Consider the following 14,595-nt stretch of genomic DNA (forward strand, 5'->3'; position numbering starts at 1 on the left):
TAGATTGGACATACAAAAATTATTTTAACCTAGTGGAAAATCAAGTATGTTTGACCCCAAGCCTTTTAAAAAACATTTGCTAGACATGTTTCATCCTTTCAAAACTTTATAGGAAATTTATTGGGGGCTTAGGGAGGAGAATGCTTATATATACTGTCCAACAAACTTACATTCTCTTCCTAACCCCAATGTATTTCCTATAAAACTTCAAAAGGATGCAAAGTTTGTTTCTATATGTTATTGTACAATGAAAGAAATAGAATGGTCTAGAATATTAATTGTTGCTGCAACTTAGTTTTAAACGTGCTTGCTTCTGAAGAAAACTTTAAACCTTAAGCAACCAGGACCAGAAACAACTTTTTTTTTTTTTTTTTTTTTTTTTTTTTGCGGTACGCGGGCCTCTCACTGTCGCGGCCCCTCCCATTGCAGAGCACAGGCTCAGGACGCGCAGGCTCAGCGGCCATGGCTCACGGGCCCAGCCGCTCCGCGGCATGCGGGATCCTCCCGGACCGGGGCATGAACCCGGGCTCCCTGCATCGGCAGGCGGACTCCCAACCACTGCGGCACCAGGGAAGCCCCCCCAGAAACAACTTTAACTATTGATGATCGTCATTTGCTGCAGGATATACACAGCCGTGCCTTTTAAACTCAGTAACCTTTTGGTTTGATCTCTATGAGCATTGCCAGTGTTTGTGAGGATCTTGAATATTTCACTTCTGTTGACCTCCTGATTAGAGTACGAGTCCTCCTACTTTATACAGCATCTCACCTCTCTCTGAGCTCCTTCCCATGCAGTGTCTAATCTTGACCCAGTGCGGTGCCTGTAGGCTCAGAATGTTCAATGCCTTGGAGAAGGCCAGAGGAATTGAACAGGGAAGAGTTTTATAATAACCTTGATTTTTCTCTCACAAAGTTTGGTCTTTCTTCCACTGTTTTATATTTCTTTTACACATATCCCTGACTATCAAAAATTTGGGCCATCCTCTTTTCCTCTGCTTCTGAAAATAGATTTATTTAAAAGGGAAAGGGAAGAGCTGACATTATAGTTGAGCCAAGACAAAGAAAGCTGTATGTGGTTGTTTAGCGCGCCGAGCATTAACGTCTGGCAAATGGTAGATGTTCCACAAATATTAGTTCTCTTGGAAGAGAACTCTTGGAAAAGTGTTCTTCTGGAAATAAACAAACACAGAAACAATTGAGAACACTGTGTCTTAGTCCAAAGTTGCCATTGGTATATGAGCAAAGAGCAAAAGCCACTGGTGCCCCCAGATCATGGGGGTGAGTTAAACTGGTCTTGGATCTGACGTCTTTCCTGAGTCAGAACGTAAAGAAGTTTGACTATTAATTTTAAGGTCATTTGTTTAGAGAGTATCTGGACCATCTTATTTTTTGTCACAGTTCATCAGCTTAATGAAGGCCATCAAGAGCATTTTGAACTCAGTTAAACCCAGGAAATGCCTCTGTATGTCATGGCAATACTTGTCTCCTCATGTGGTCTGCAGAAGCTGGGGCCAGAGCATGGTACCAGGCTGAGTCCTTGTCCCACGGCTCCTTTGGTGCCAACTCCATAAATTGGTCGGTTCTCCTTTGTTTAGACCTACTGTCTCCCATTTCGAGAGCAGTCATTTGCAATAACCTCATAAGATTAGCGGGCCTTGGTCAGGGCCTTTGGTCTACCTGCTGATGCAATCACCGAGGCAAATGGATGAGTCAGGAGTACACCTTGATGGTGGCTCAGAGGTGAACCTCCAATTTAGCCCCTCACTTCCACAGCGGGATCCTTGTGTTTAAAACCCTGATCACTCAGCGCCTAGGTGCAAGGAAAGAAAGAATTATTTTAAGTGTAGGATGATGATTTCTTTTCCTCCTCTCAAGCCATTTGAAACATTTAGCCCATGTGGATTCTTGAAGAAGTGGAGGGAAAGAATCATGGGTGGCAGCAGAGGGACAATCCTCTTGAATAAAAAAGCCAATCATCAGGTGACACCCCGGGCACTAACATTTAGTAACTGATAATTGGTGTAACTAGGGCCATTAAGCTTTGCAAATATTATCCAGTACATTTTAATTAGCACCTGGGGGATTGAAGAGTTTCAGAATAAGCTCTTGGGAGAAGCTTCCCCAGCCAGGGGCTGTGTGCTGAGTAATTTTAGATCAGCTGGCCTGTCAGAGTGGATCAGTATCATCACACCACTTATCCTGAGGAAAATGCACCTGCTTCTACATGGAAATAAGGGGCATTATTTGGTAATTTGTGCTGCTTATTTCCACTGCTCCCCTGGTTTGATGGGTGGGGAGTATAAGGACCAAATCATGAGGCTTTGGAGGAGAAAGGAAGGAGAGTTCTGTTGCCCTTCAAGGGCACATGCTGTCACAGGCCCTGAGGGCTTGCTCTTCCTCTTTTGCTTGCCTTGAGACCTCTCTTAGAACTGTATCAACATGGGATGCATTTTACTATGAGAACTGATGGTGCTATTTTGCAATAAAGGTATTTCTTATTATTTTCTTTTTGTATGGGGAATTTATAATTGTATTTTGAAGGGGAGGGTGAGAAATTAGGTAAGGCGGAACACTGAGCCACGACAGGGAATCTATTAAAGGCTAAACCAAAATATGGGCTAGAAGTATTTAGAAACAAGTATGTGCAAAGATAAAATGTAAACCTCATTGATTTTTAAAAATTGCGCAGTACATGAAACGCTTCCTAATTGTAAAAGAGTCAATGAATACAGAAATATTGAGCTAATATTTATAAATCAACTATCTAGAAGTGCTATGCTAAGCAAATTTTGTACGCTGTTTTTATTGTCCCTACTTATAGATAGGAAAAATGAACTTAGAGCAATTAATCAACTTACTCCAGGTCATTCAGGTACTATGTAGCAGTGCCTGGATTTGACCTCAAGCAATTTAACTTGAGAGCCCACACTTTCATAGTTCTGAAACATACATGTTTACATGTAAATAGATGTATGCATGCAAGATGTACACACATGTGCATATGTATATGCACATACATTCTTATCAGCTTACATTCACTCCTTTTTCTCATTGATTTTTGAATTGCTTTAAGAGCAAGGATTTTAACACTGAATTGAATAACTGTAACACATATTTTAAGATGCACTTCAAAGAAAGCCTAGGATTAGCCATCAGGGAAATGCAAATAGAAACCAAAATGAGATATTGTTTCATACCTACTAGGATGGCTATCATCAAAAAGTCAGATAATAACAAGTGTAGGTGAGGAAATGGAGAAATTGGAACTCTCCTACACTGCTGGTGGGAATGAAAAATGATTCAGCCACTTCAGAAAACTATCTGGCAGTTTTCAAAAGCTTAACCATAGAATCCAGCATTTTCACTTCTGGGTATAGAACGAAGAGAAATGAAACCATATGTCTACACAAAATCTTGTACGTGAACATTCATAGTAGCATTCTTCATAGCAGCCAAAAGGTGGAAACAGACCAATGTCCACTAACTGATGAATGGATAGACAGAATGGGACATATCTGTACAATACAATGTCATTCTGCCATGAAAATAAATGAGGTATTGATACATGCTACAACATGAATGAACATTAAAAATCTTACACTGATTGAAGGAAATAGTCACAAATGCCACCTACTGTATGCTTCCATTATGTGAAATGTTCAAAACAGGCAAATATATGGAGACAGAGAGCAGATTAATGGTTGTCTAGAGCTGGAGGGATGGAGGAATTGGGAGCTGGCAGCCAGGGGGTACAGGGTTTCTTTTGGGGGTGGTAAAGATATTCGAAAACTGATTGTGGTGATGATGACACAACTGTAAATATACCAAAAGCCACAGAATCATACACTTTTTTAAAAATTGGAGTATAGTTGCTTTACAATGTTGTGTTAGTTTCTACTGTACAGCAAAGTGAATCAGCCATACATATACATATATCCACTCTTTCTTTAGATTCTATTCCCATATAGGTCATTACGGAGTATTGAGTAGAGTTCCCTGTGCTATACAGTAGGTTCTCATTAGTTAGCTATTTTATACATAGTACCAATAGTGTATATATGTCAGTACCAATCTCCCAGTTCCTCCCATTACCCCCTTCCCCCATGGTATCCATACATTTGTTCTCTACATCTATGTCTCTATTTCTGCTTTGTAAATAAGATTATCCATACCAGTTTTTTCAGATTCCACATATATGTGTTAATATACAATATTTGTTTTTCTCTTTCTGACTTACTTCACTCTGTATGACAATCTCTAGGTTCATCCATGTCTCTACAAGTGACCCAGTTCCATTCCTTTTTATGGCTGAGTAATATTCCATTGTATATATGTGCCACATCTTCTTTATCCATTCGTCTGTTGATGGACACTTTAGGTTGCTTCCATGTCCTGGATATTGTAAATAGAGCTGCGATGAACATTGTGGTACATGACTCTTTTTGAATTATGGTTTTCTCAGGGTATATGCCCAGTACTGGGATTGCTGGGGCATATGGTAGTTCTATTTTTAGTTTTTTTAAGGACCTTCCATACTGTTCTCCATAGTGGCTGTATGTGAGTGACTTGCATGGTGTGTGAATTACATCTCAAAAAACTGTTAAAAAAAGAAAAACCTAGGTGCACATGGTGACTGAACATTTTAGTTGAATGACTTTGGTGGGGTGAGTTACTTCATCATCGTTGTCGCAGCTGCACCGTTGGGAACGGGGCATGGGGCTCAGAGTGCCAACCGGGAGGCGGATAGGTGGCAGGGGACGCAGGCATTGTCGGTTGGGTGCGAGTCCGCCGAGCCACCGAGCGGCTTCTCACCCCTTCTCTTGCCCGTCGGAGCCCCGTTCAGCCGGCGTCACCATGACCAGGGCCGGTAGCCAGGGCGGGAACCTCCGCGACAAGCTGGACAGCAACTAGCTGGCCCTGGGCCTCAGCCACCCGAATGAGGTCCCGGTCAGGAGTTGGCTGCCCCCGCCCCCGCAAAGGCCACCATACTCAATCTGTCCTGCAGTAAGCTGACTACTCTTCCGTCGGATTTCCGTGGTCTCACACACCTGGTGAAGCTGGACCTGAGTTAAGAACCAACTGCGGCAGCTGCCAGCGGGTTTCGGCCTCCTGGTCAACCTCCAGCACCTGGACCTCCCCAACAGCAGGCTGGTCACCCTGCCTGTCAGCTTTGCTCAGCTCAGGAATCTGAAGTGGCTGGGCCTGAAGGATAACCCCCTGGATCCTGTCTTGCTTGGACGAGAAGCAGCGTAAGTAGTGCGCCACCAGGGTGTTAAATAAAACACGCGAAGGCGGTGCAGCTCGATCAGGAGCGAGGGAGGCAGCGGCAGCTGGTAGTAGACCGAGAGGCCGAGAAGACGTGGGAGGCCAAGCAGCTAAGGGGGCTCCGGAGCGGAACGGCGGAAGCGGGAGAAGGCGGAAGAGAAGGAGCGCTGGAGAAAGGAGTAGGACGCCCTCAAAGCAGCCAAGCGGGAGCAGAAGCAACCTAAGAAGGAAACAGATCAGGCCCCGAAATCTAAGTCCGGCACTCGGCCCTGAAAGCCACCACCCGGGAACCACACTCGCTCCTGGGCTGTGCTGGGGCTGCTGCTGCCGCTGCTGCTGCGTGTGGCTGGCGGGCTTGTGGCTTGTCGGGTTACGGAGCTGCAGCTGCAGCCCGTCTACACCAGTGTGAACACCATCTACGGCCACGCGCTCCGGTGCTGCGCAGCCACGACATCCTCCCGTGGATCCTGCAGACCGATTCTCAGCAGGGAGCTTGTCCTCCACGCCTGCTGCCCCCCAGCCTTGGAGCTTGGACTCGTGGAATTGGGTTCTGCTGGACACAACCTCTTTTTAGTGTCAGACCTACCTGCCATCGTCACATGGCTGCCGTTTGGTACTTGAGGCCTCCTCTTTGTAAGACTCCTTTGTTCCTTTGTCAGGGTCCCCTGGTGGAATAAGGAGAAATAGGAGGTGGGGATACCTCCTGCATGCTTAAAAGAGTAGGCTTGGGGTGGGGAGAGGAAAAAGCAGAGCCATTCCTAGTTGTTATACAAAGCTGTGTAAAGGCAAGACTCATGTCTACTAAAGGTCAGCTGTCACTACATTCATACTTTTGTATAAACGCTTTCTTTCATTCCTCCCTGGTGAGCCAGGGCAGATCAGGAGGCAGTGTGTTTTTGGGGACTAGGGGATACTAGTCTCCACCATACTCAGCAAATCTAGTCTCAATTGCGGGGGGCGGGGTGCGGGGCATACCTATTTTTTAAGGACCTCAGACATTCAGATATTTTAACAGCCATACAAAATCTCAGGCTGTGACAGGACTTCCAGACCATCCAGTCCAATGTAACACTTGTAGACAGGGAAACTGAGGCCTTCCAGGCCTTGCCTCCGGTCTCCCAGCTAGTTTGAGGCAGAACTGGATTCCCACCCTGGTGTCCTTTCTTTCCATCATTTTGCCTCCTTTATAATATCCTGAGAGAACAAAACTTACACCAGGATTGAGTGTCTCTTGGCTGGAATATAGAATCTTTCATGGGAAACAGATTCATGACCCACAGATAGAAATCTCATAGCCGTCAGGGTCTTGAGCAGCTCTTGTAGAGTCCCGAGGCAATTTATGTGGCTTCTATAAAATGGGGACAGTCCAGGCTCCTTGCATCAATTTGAGAGCTTTTTTTTTTTTTTTTTTTTTTCGGTATGCGGGCCTCTCACTGTTGTGGCCTCTCCCGTTGCGGAGCACAGGCTCCGGACGCACAGGCTCAGCGGCCATGGCTCACGGGCTTAGTTGCTCCGCGGCATGTGGGATCTTCCCGGACCAGGGCACGAACCCGTGTCTCCTGCATCGGCAGGCGGATTCTCAACCACTGCGCCACCAGGGAAGCCCAATTTGAGAGCTTTAATTCCCTGATTGCCAATAAACAAGAAGGTGGACCCTTGCAAAGCCACATTGTCTATGACAGCTCTGTTACATAATCGGTGTGACTAAATACGTCATAGGCAACCTGAAAACTAAAGCTTCATAAGAGACTTTGGTTTAGAGTTGATTCTAGACGTAACTACACCTACACAATGAAGGGAAATAAGTAGCATCCTGGAATTTAAAAGTGGTACATTAACAACTAGCACAAATGAGGGCAGAACTGTCCATTCTCTTGTCTGCCACACTCAGCATTTTCTTGTTATGTGGCCTCCTTTGCCTCTTTTCACAACAGCTGGATGAAGGGATCAGAAATGGCCGTCATGGCGCTCCTTCATAGAAGACTCCTGACTGAAAGCTCCTTGCCTCTCTCCAGGGAGAGCAAGACACTGTCATGCTCAGAGACAGAATGGGTTCCAGCCTTTTAGCACTAGTGGCCCATGGATAGGACTGACACTCGTGACTCTCCTGGTAGTGGAAGAAAAGACCTGTTCTTTTCTTCCTCAGAGAGAGCTCTGCTGCGTAGGCCCACACGTCACTCAGAATCACTTAGTCTTCCTCCAAGCTCCAGAGCCATTGGTACAAATGCTTTATCGAAACTGAACACATAGAACGTAAAGTGAGATTAAGAGAATACAGAAGTCAGCCTAGTGATCAGACCCCTGTTCCTTGGCTGGCTGAGGCAGCTTCAGTGGATGGCAGGAAGGCGGGAGCACGTCCCGCCTTGTCAAGCAACCCGCCGAGGGCAGTGCACCTGTGACCTCGAGATTAGACACTGAGGTTCTTTTGGATTTTCACAGTTATTAAATATGTGTCTGAGTGGTAAAAAAACAAACAAAACAAAAACATTTTAGTTGAATGACTCTGGTGGGACGAGCTACTTCATTTTTCCCGCCACTCAGAGGCAGCGTATTAATGGCCAAATGCTCGTTTGCCCTGGTTATGAGCTAGGGGGTGCAACATGGAATAGTGATCAAAACACAGACTTTGCAATCAAATAGACCTCTGTGGTCTTCAGCAAATTATTTACCTTCCCTAAGCCTGTTTCCCATGGTCTGTTGTGGCTATTTTGAAGGGGTGTTGTGACTTTAAAAGGTAAAAAATGTAAATTGACAGCATAGTCCTTGATTCAGAGTAATTTCTTAAGCGCTTATTTTGGTTTAGCCTCGTTTTTTCTTAAACTGTTTATAACTCTGCACATTTAGGAATTAACACTTTACCAAACAGAAATAATATAATCTGTGCTTCAGAGCAGGCAAGAATGAAAAGATTAGTACAAATCAAGACTGAACCTGAAAGTAAGTGTTTCTGGTATTGAAAAAAAAATTCTTAATATAAATAGCGACATAGCTCCCTGCATTTGGAAGATACTTGTGTGTGTATATAAATAATATGCTCTCTTTCCTCTGAAGTGCTGATACAAAAACAGAAGTTCAAAAATATCGCATGGTATTTCCACTCTTACTAGAAACACCAAGGGTCTCAGAGGCTCCCATGTCACCTCAGTTGCCTCTGCTCATTTATATTCACTATTTATCCAACATGCACATTTTTTTGAGCACCTTAGCATTTTCTGTAGAAGTTATGAAATCTGCTACAGAAATGAATTTACCCTGAGGGTTCTCAGACTAGGTTTATGTCACACTTTGATTTGAATGAAGGCAAATGAATGTACTCTTATTGTCATCTGTGGACTTAACCATCTGTTGTGCATTGCAAGGGCCACAGAAGAAATCGAAAGATCAGCCTGCATCTCAAAATTTTAATTGGAGAGACAAAAAAACAAATGCGTAAAATAGCTGGAAAACTATGTTACGTATATGGCAGTTTTAGCATTTTGGAAAGAAAACATTTTAGATATGCTAAGGCAGGAGGGAGGCTAGATGGCAAGATCTGAGTAGATGTTTGAGAAGTGAAAACGAACTGGTAATCATACACCATGAGAAGGGGCTTTCGTGTTGCCACAATGAACATTTTCTAGTGTTTTTTCTTTTCCTTTCTTCACTAATTCTTCTCCTTCCCTCCATCTTCCTCCCTTCTTTATCCTTCTCCTCCTTCTTCTTGTGTATCAATTTTAAAACATTTTAGTGTCATCTAAGAGTTTAGGTTGAGGTTTGGGGTATGTGATGCTGTTTATAAGCCTCAGACTGTATTCAGGTGTGTATCTTTATCTATATTACCTACTGGAAGATGCTTTGTAAGCCTGAATTACTTTAATACCTGCCTTTGATTTCCACTTTACTCAGGTTATATTTACCATACTAACTAATCTTTGAATAGCACTAAAAAGTTTACCTAGAATTCTCGTAGATTATCTCATTTAATCTCATGATTATCATGTCAGGTAATTTCTTGTTAGCTCATTTTATGTATAATATACTAAGACTTAGAAAGAATAAGTATTTTCCTTAGATTGCTCAATGATAAAATGAGTAATTCTAAGGTCCCAAGTATCCTTTAAGCATTTCTAAAAAATACATGCAAGAGAAAAGATTGTGAAATGTAGTCAAATGGGAATGTCACTTTTTTGTTATCTTGGAATTTCAGCAAAAGTTCTAAAGCTGTGAAAGGCATAAGGGGTGAAAAAGTTTTCCAGCATACTAAAGAGAAGGGCTGAACGTAACCCCATGGGCTTTGATGGAGGTGGCAACCCAGTTCAGCTACCATCACTCCAACAGCCCAGGTGAGAGAAGACAGGCATGCAAAAGCAACTTTGGTGAAGTAAACTTCCTTTGAAGGAGACTGACAGCTCTCTTTTCTCTTCCTTAGGAAGGGGAGGGGGTAATTCCCCCTTCTATGCCAAGTGAATATGGTCCCACCAGTAAATATTATGGCATCTGCAAGAGACAGACTGGCATCTCCCTCTGGTTTGAAGAGTGATGAGACTTTTAGGTGCCCCCATACACAATCAGCCTTGAGAGTTTGATTTATGTCCCTTGAAGCTTGGGGAGGGGCACAGGGCCTGGTGTCTGCCTCTCACTTGGAAAAGTCTGAAGGTCCCAGGCTGGGTGGTGATGACTGCAAAACCAGAGAGGACAGATCAGTAGTGGTTGAAGCTGCATTTCCCCGAATTGGAGGAGCCAGTGTATGTGCTTTCCCATAGGACACTGTGCAAGGTAGCCAGGCTTCAGACGTCTTGGAAGGATCTTAACTAAGAAGGGCCATGTGCACTGGCATCTCGAAAAGCCAGTTCACGTGCTGTACAGCAGAGCCATCATTTGGATATTTACTGGGACAGACAGAAGACATTTGCTATCTAAGAAAGTACTAAAAGCTCTGGCTGGAAGCAGCAGAGGAGTTGGGAGACAAAGGAGAGTGAAAAGGCCAGGTGTGATATTCAAAGTATCTCACCATTGGGGGGGGGGGCACACATGCTGACCAGCCAGCAAGGATGCCCTGCAGGGCTGGTGTAGGCTGGCAGAATACCAGCCTAAAGAAAGTTCGTCTTGTTTCTGCTTTCTCACTGCTACTCTCCAAACGCCAGGTCCGACTTGAACTTAGGGAACAGGAAAGAAGCTCTACTACACTGGATATGATATTAAAATTTAGATTTAGACTAAAGTATCTAATACAGAAGTTTTAATACAGAAAATGCACCTTTCCCGACCTCTTGGGCCTGTTGGAGATGATGTGTAGAGGAGGAAGAGTTCTATCCTACAGAGAGTCTCACAGTGCTGGTGGGAGACAGGTTCATGCTGACTATACCCTACCCAGTTCAGCAAGCTCACTCAGTGATTTACATGTAGTGAATATATTTCCATAAAATGACCATGAACTCTATATAGAGAAAAAAAGTTTGACACGACCTTGGCTAGCATTTCATGAGTGAGATGTAGAACTGGGGTCCATTCAGGTGAAGGTGTCTGGCCAAAGTCGTACACACAGCTCCAAGTGGGTGAAACACTCGTGAAAACACTAACTCTGATGCCGGGTTTCTGGAGCAAGGTGAGATGCTCCCTTTACTAACAGAATGACATGTTGAACTGCTTAAGGTTACACAACGCACATATGTGGTTTCTCCTGTAAACAACCGGGAAAGGATAATTTGTTGTAGCCCCCAGGAGTAAACAAGATTCTTGGTAAGACTCCAAAGAAAGTAAAGATAAAAGGAGGAAAAGCTTTATCTTATATTGTTACAAGTTCACTTAGATTTGGAGGAAATGCTGAAGGCTAGCAAACAGCCGGCAGAATCCAATTATTAAAGAGAGGAACCATAGCCATACCAGAGAATTAGAGACCAGTCAGAGTAATGGTGACCTCCAAGGGATGGCCAGAGAAAAATGTTTTGGAGGATCCAGCAGAATTGGAAACAAGCATTTTAATCAAACTAAGGCAAAATGTAGGAAACAGTGCTTCATGTGTGGAAAATGCTATTATTGAGGAAAGCATTTTTTTTCTTTTTTAAATGATTGTTTCAAAACACTTTACTTTCCTCTAGTTTGTGTTTTTCCTATTGTGCTGTACTTTGATACATGACATAATCTCTTTTTTATTAAAAAAAAGTGTTGCCTTAGGGGCTAGGTCTCTTGTTTTGGAGAAGTTTAGGAAGAAAATTCAACAGTGTAAGAACTAACTGGGGATGAAATTTAGGTTCTAATGCAAATATATAGTAAAAAAAAAATCAGTAAACTATTGTGCACAAAACAGAGAGCAAGTAAAGGGATGTAGGGACTGCTAAGTGTGGCTGGGAGAAAGGACCTGTAGTCATTTTAAAGAGTAGCTATCATTGACATGGAAAGCAATATGCCATGTCATATGCCATGTCATTAGGCTTGATTCTGACCTGGAAAAACTGATACCCAGAGCATGCTCGTTTGTTATATGTCTTTTCTGCTTTTAAAGCACAAGTTCCTTTCCTCCAACTTCCTTTCTTACTCTTCCCTTAAAATGTCACTTCCACCTTATCAGAGGCTGATAATGTGGCTGGTGGCATCCCAGCAGGTTAGCAAAGGCAGTTCTTGCTTCTTTTTTTTTTTTTTTTTTGTGGTACGCGGGCCTTTCACTGTTGTGGCCTCTCCCTTTGCGGAGCACAGGCTCTGGACACGCAGGCTCAGTGGCCATGGCTCACGGGCCCAGCCGCTCCGCGGCATGTGGGATCTTCCCGGACTGGGGCACGAACCCGTGTCCCCTGCATCGGCAGGTGGACTCTCAACCACTGCGCCACCAGGGAAGCCCAGTTCTTGCTTCTTGAGTCAAAAATGTACGAGGAGCACATATGCCACCACAAACAAATTAGTGCCCGGTTTGTTTGCTTGTGGATCCTCACAACTTCATTGGTGTTTTATGTTTTTAATAGCTAGCTGGAAGATAGGATAGACCCTGGTCCAGATTTAGTCCAGGGTTCTTAACTGTAGCCACACATGAGAATCATCCAGGGAGCTTTGAAAAGTGCAGGTGCTAAGGTCTGGGGCCAGAGATGCTGATTCAGTTGGCCTCCACGGGGCCAGATGTTGATATTTTTAGACGCTGTCCAGTGATGCTGGAGGCAGCCAGGGCTGGGGACTCAAAGGTGTGCCATGCAGCTGGCAGGTACTTTCAAAGGAATGTACCACAGGATTTAATCTCACAACAGTACAGCAAAGGCATTGGGCATTCTCGTGTGCAGAGGAGACTATTTCTGAGAGCTGCCATGATTTTCCCAGAGCCACACCACTAGGTTGTAGAAGGGTGTATTTCATTTCTGACTTCGTATTTGGAAATTGTGGGTTGGAAAAGCTAATTCAGTTCCACTCAAATAAAATGGTTTACTCGTGAAACGTTTTCCCACCATCTGCGCCTCTGAAAATAGAGTGGCAAGTTCCATTATGGAACTGTAGAAAGTTTGACCCCAAATGAACAACAGATAAAAAGTGAAATTAAATAACATACCTGGTTTTGGAGAGGGGATCCCAAAATAGGTATCTTAAAATTATTTCTGTTGTTTGCCTTTGTGTTTGTACATTTCAAAGGAGAGAATTCAGCAAAGCTTTTTTCTTTTTTAACATTTGAAACAGCATTTTTTTCATTGTTTCCAAGCAAGTTAAACCCAGGCAGCACTAGAAATTTCATGCAATAGGTTTTTCTTCCTGATGATAACACTTGAGTAGTGTAAAATAAAACAAAAACTCACTTTTGTTAAGAGATTTTGAATTATTGCTTTAGTTATAAATTCCAAATATAGAGGGTAATTTTACAGTGACTTAGACAAACACGTGCTTCCCTGTATTATGACCATGTTACAGCCCTGTACATATATAAATCTTAGTATACAAATGACTTTTTTCAATTGAAAGATGATTTTTGCATATGATATAAAATACAGAAGGTTAGAAAAAAGGGATGATAGTGAAAAGAAAGTGCACCTGACAGCCTAGAACCATTGTTCCATTACTCCCGGGAGTTAGCTATTTTTACACGTTTTCCTTTGTGTAGCTATCCTTCTAGCAATACTTCATACCTCTCCAAACATACAATACATATATTTATCTTTTATATGAATAGAAGCATACCAAGAATTCATACTATTCTTCATCTTATTTCACTGAATAGTATTTCTTGGAGGTCATCCTCTTTCAGCACATACAGACCTACTTCATTATTTTTAATGACTATATAGTGTTAGATTGTATGGATCGCCATAGTTCACTTAATTAATTCCCACGGATGGACATTGATGAGTTTCGAGTGTTTTAGGATTATAAACAATACTACCACATGCACTATGAATTGTTTGAACCATCTTGCCCTTCAGCCAATAACGTATAAGTGTCTTCTCCCCTAACCTTTGGTGAACTGTATATTATCACATTAAAAAATTTTTTATCTAAATCCAATAGGTGCAAAATGCTTACTTATGGTTTTAATTTATATTTTGTACATTGAGTAATATTGGCTATGCATTCACATTTAAAAAGCAACTTCTGTTTCTTTTTCTGTGAACTTCCCAAACCTACTCTCATATTTGGAAAGGGTATAAAGATAAATAATGTTGCAATTACCCGGGTACCCACAACCTAGCTGCACAGGTAGAGCACTACCCATGCCCCCCCAAACCTTGGGGATCCCATCTCCATCTCATCACTCAAAGGCAATGACCATCCTGAATTGCACCTACCATTTTCTTGCTTCTCTCAGTAGCTTTATCATCTCCTACTGAGTTCTTAAACATTAGATCATCTAGTTTTGTATGTTTTTAAAGTTTATATACATGAAATCAAACTATACATATTTGTCTGTGACTTTATTTTTTTCACTCAAAAACATTGTCATAATATTCTCTTATATCCTCACCCAAGTATTGGTGTCTTTTCAGTGCCCCTAAGACTTCTTGGGTGTTACCTCTTCAGAAGTTATTGTCCCCGTTTTGCAGTGCCTCATCCTGACTCCGCATCTTTTCATTTCTTCGTAACACTGTTATCACTCTATTTCTTTATGTTACATTTTAGAAGTAGACTTATATTCATCTTCTAGAACACTAAATCTCTCTTTGTCTATTTAATGTTATCTTTATCTTTTAAATTTGTATATCCATTTAAAAATTTCTGGAATACACATTTGTTTCTTTTTCATTCTCCTTAGGCTTTTGTTGCAATCTGCTTTCCTTGCTTATATTTTAAGGCATTTTAGTCTCTTAAATATAGAAATAGTTATGTCATAGTCTTCAGCTGATAATTCTGATATCTGAAGTGCTCTTAAATTTGATTCTGTTCTTT

The 14,595-nt window shown here is 42.5% G+C and overlaps 1 pseudogene; it reads left to right on the plus strand.

The window, feature by feature from the left end:
• The first annotated feature begins 4,854 nt into the window (after positions 1-4,854).
• On the plus strand, positions 4,855-5,942 carry LOC131761051 (leucine-rich repeat-containing protein 59 pseudogene; annotated as a pseudogene).
• Positions 5,943-14,595: the final 8,653 nt, after the last annotated feature.

This window comes from Kogia breviceps, chromosome 8, assembly GCF_026419965.1.
Source record: "Kogia breviceps isolate mKogBre1 chromosome 8, mKogBre1 haplotype 1, whole genome shotgun sequence".
Lineage (NCBI taxonomy): Eukaryota > Metazoa > Chordata > Mammalia > Artiodactyla > Physeteridae > Kogia > Kogia breviceps.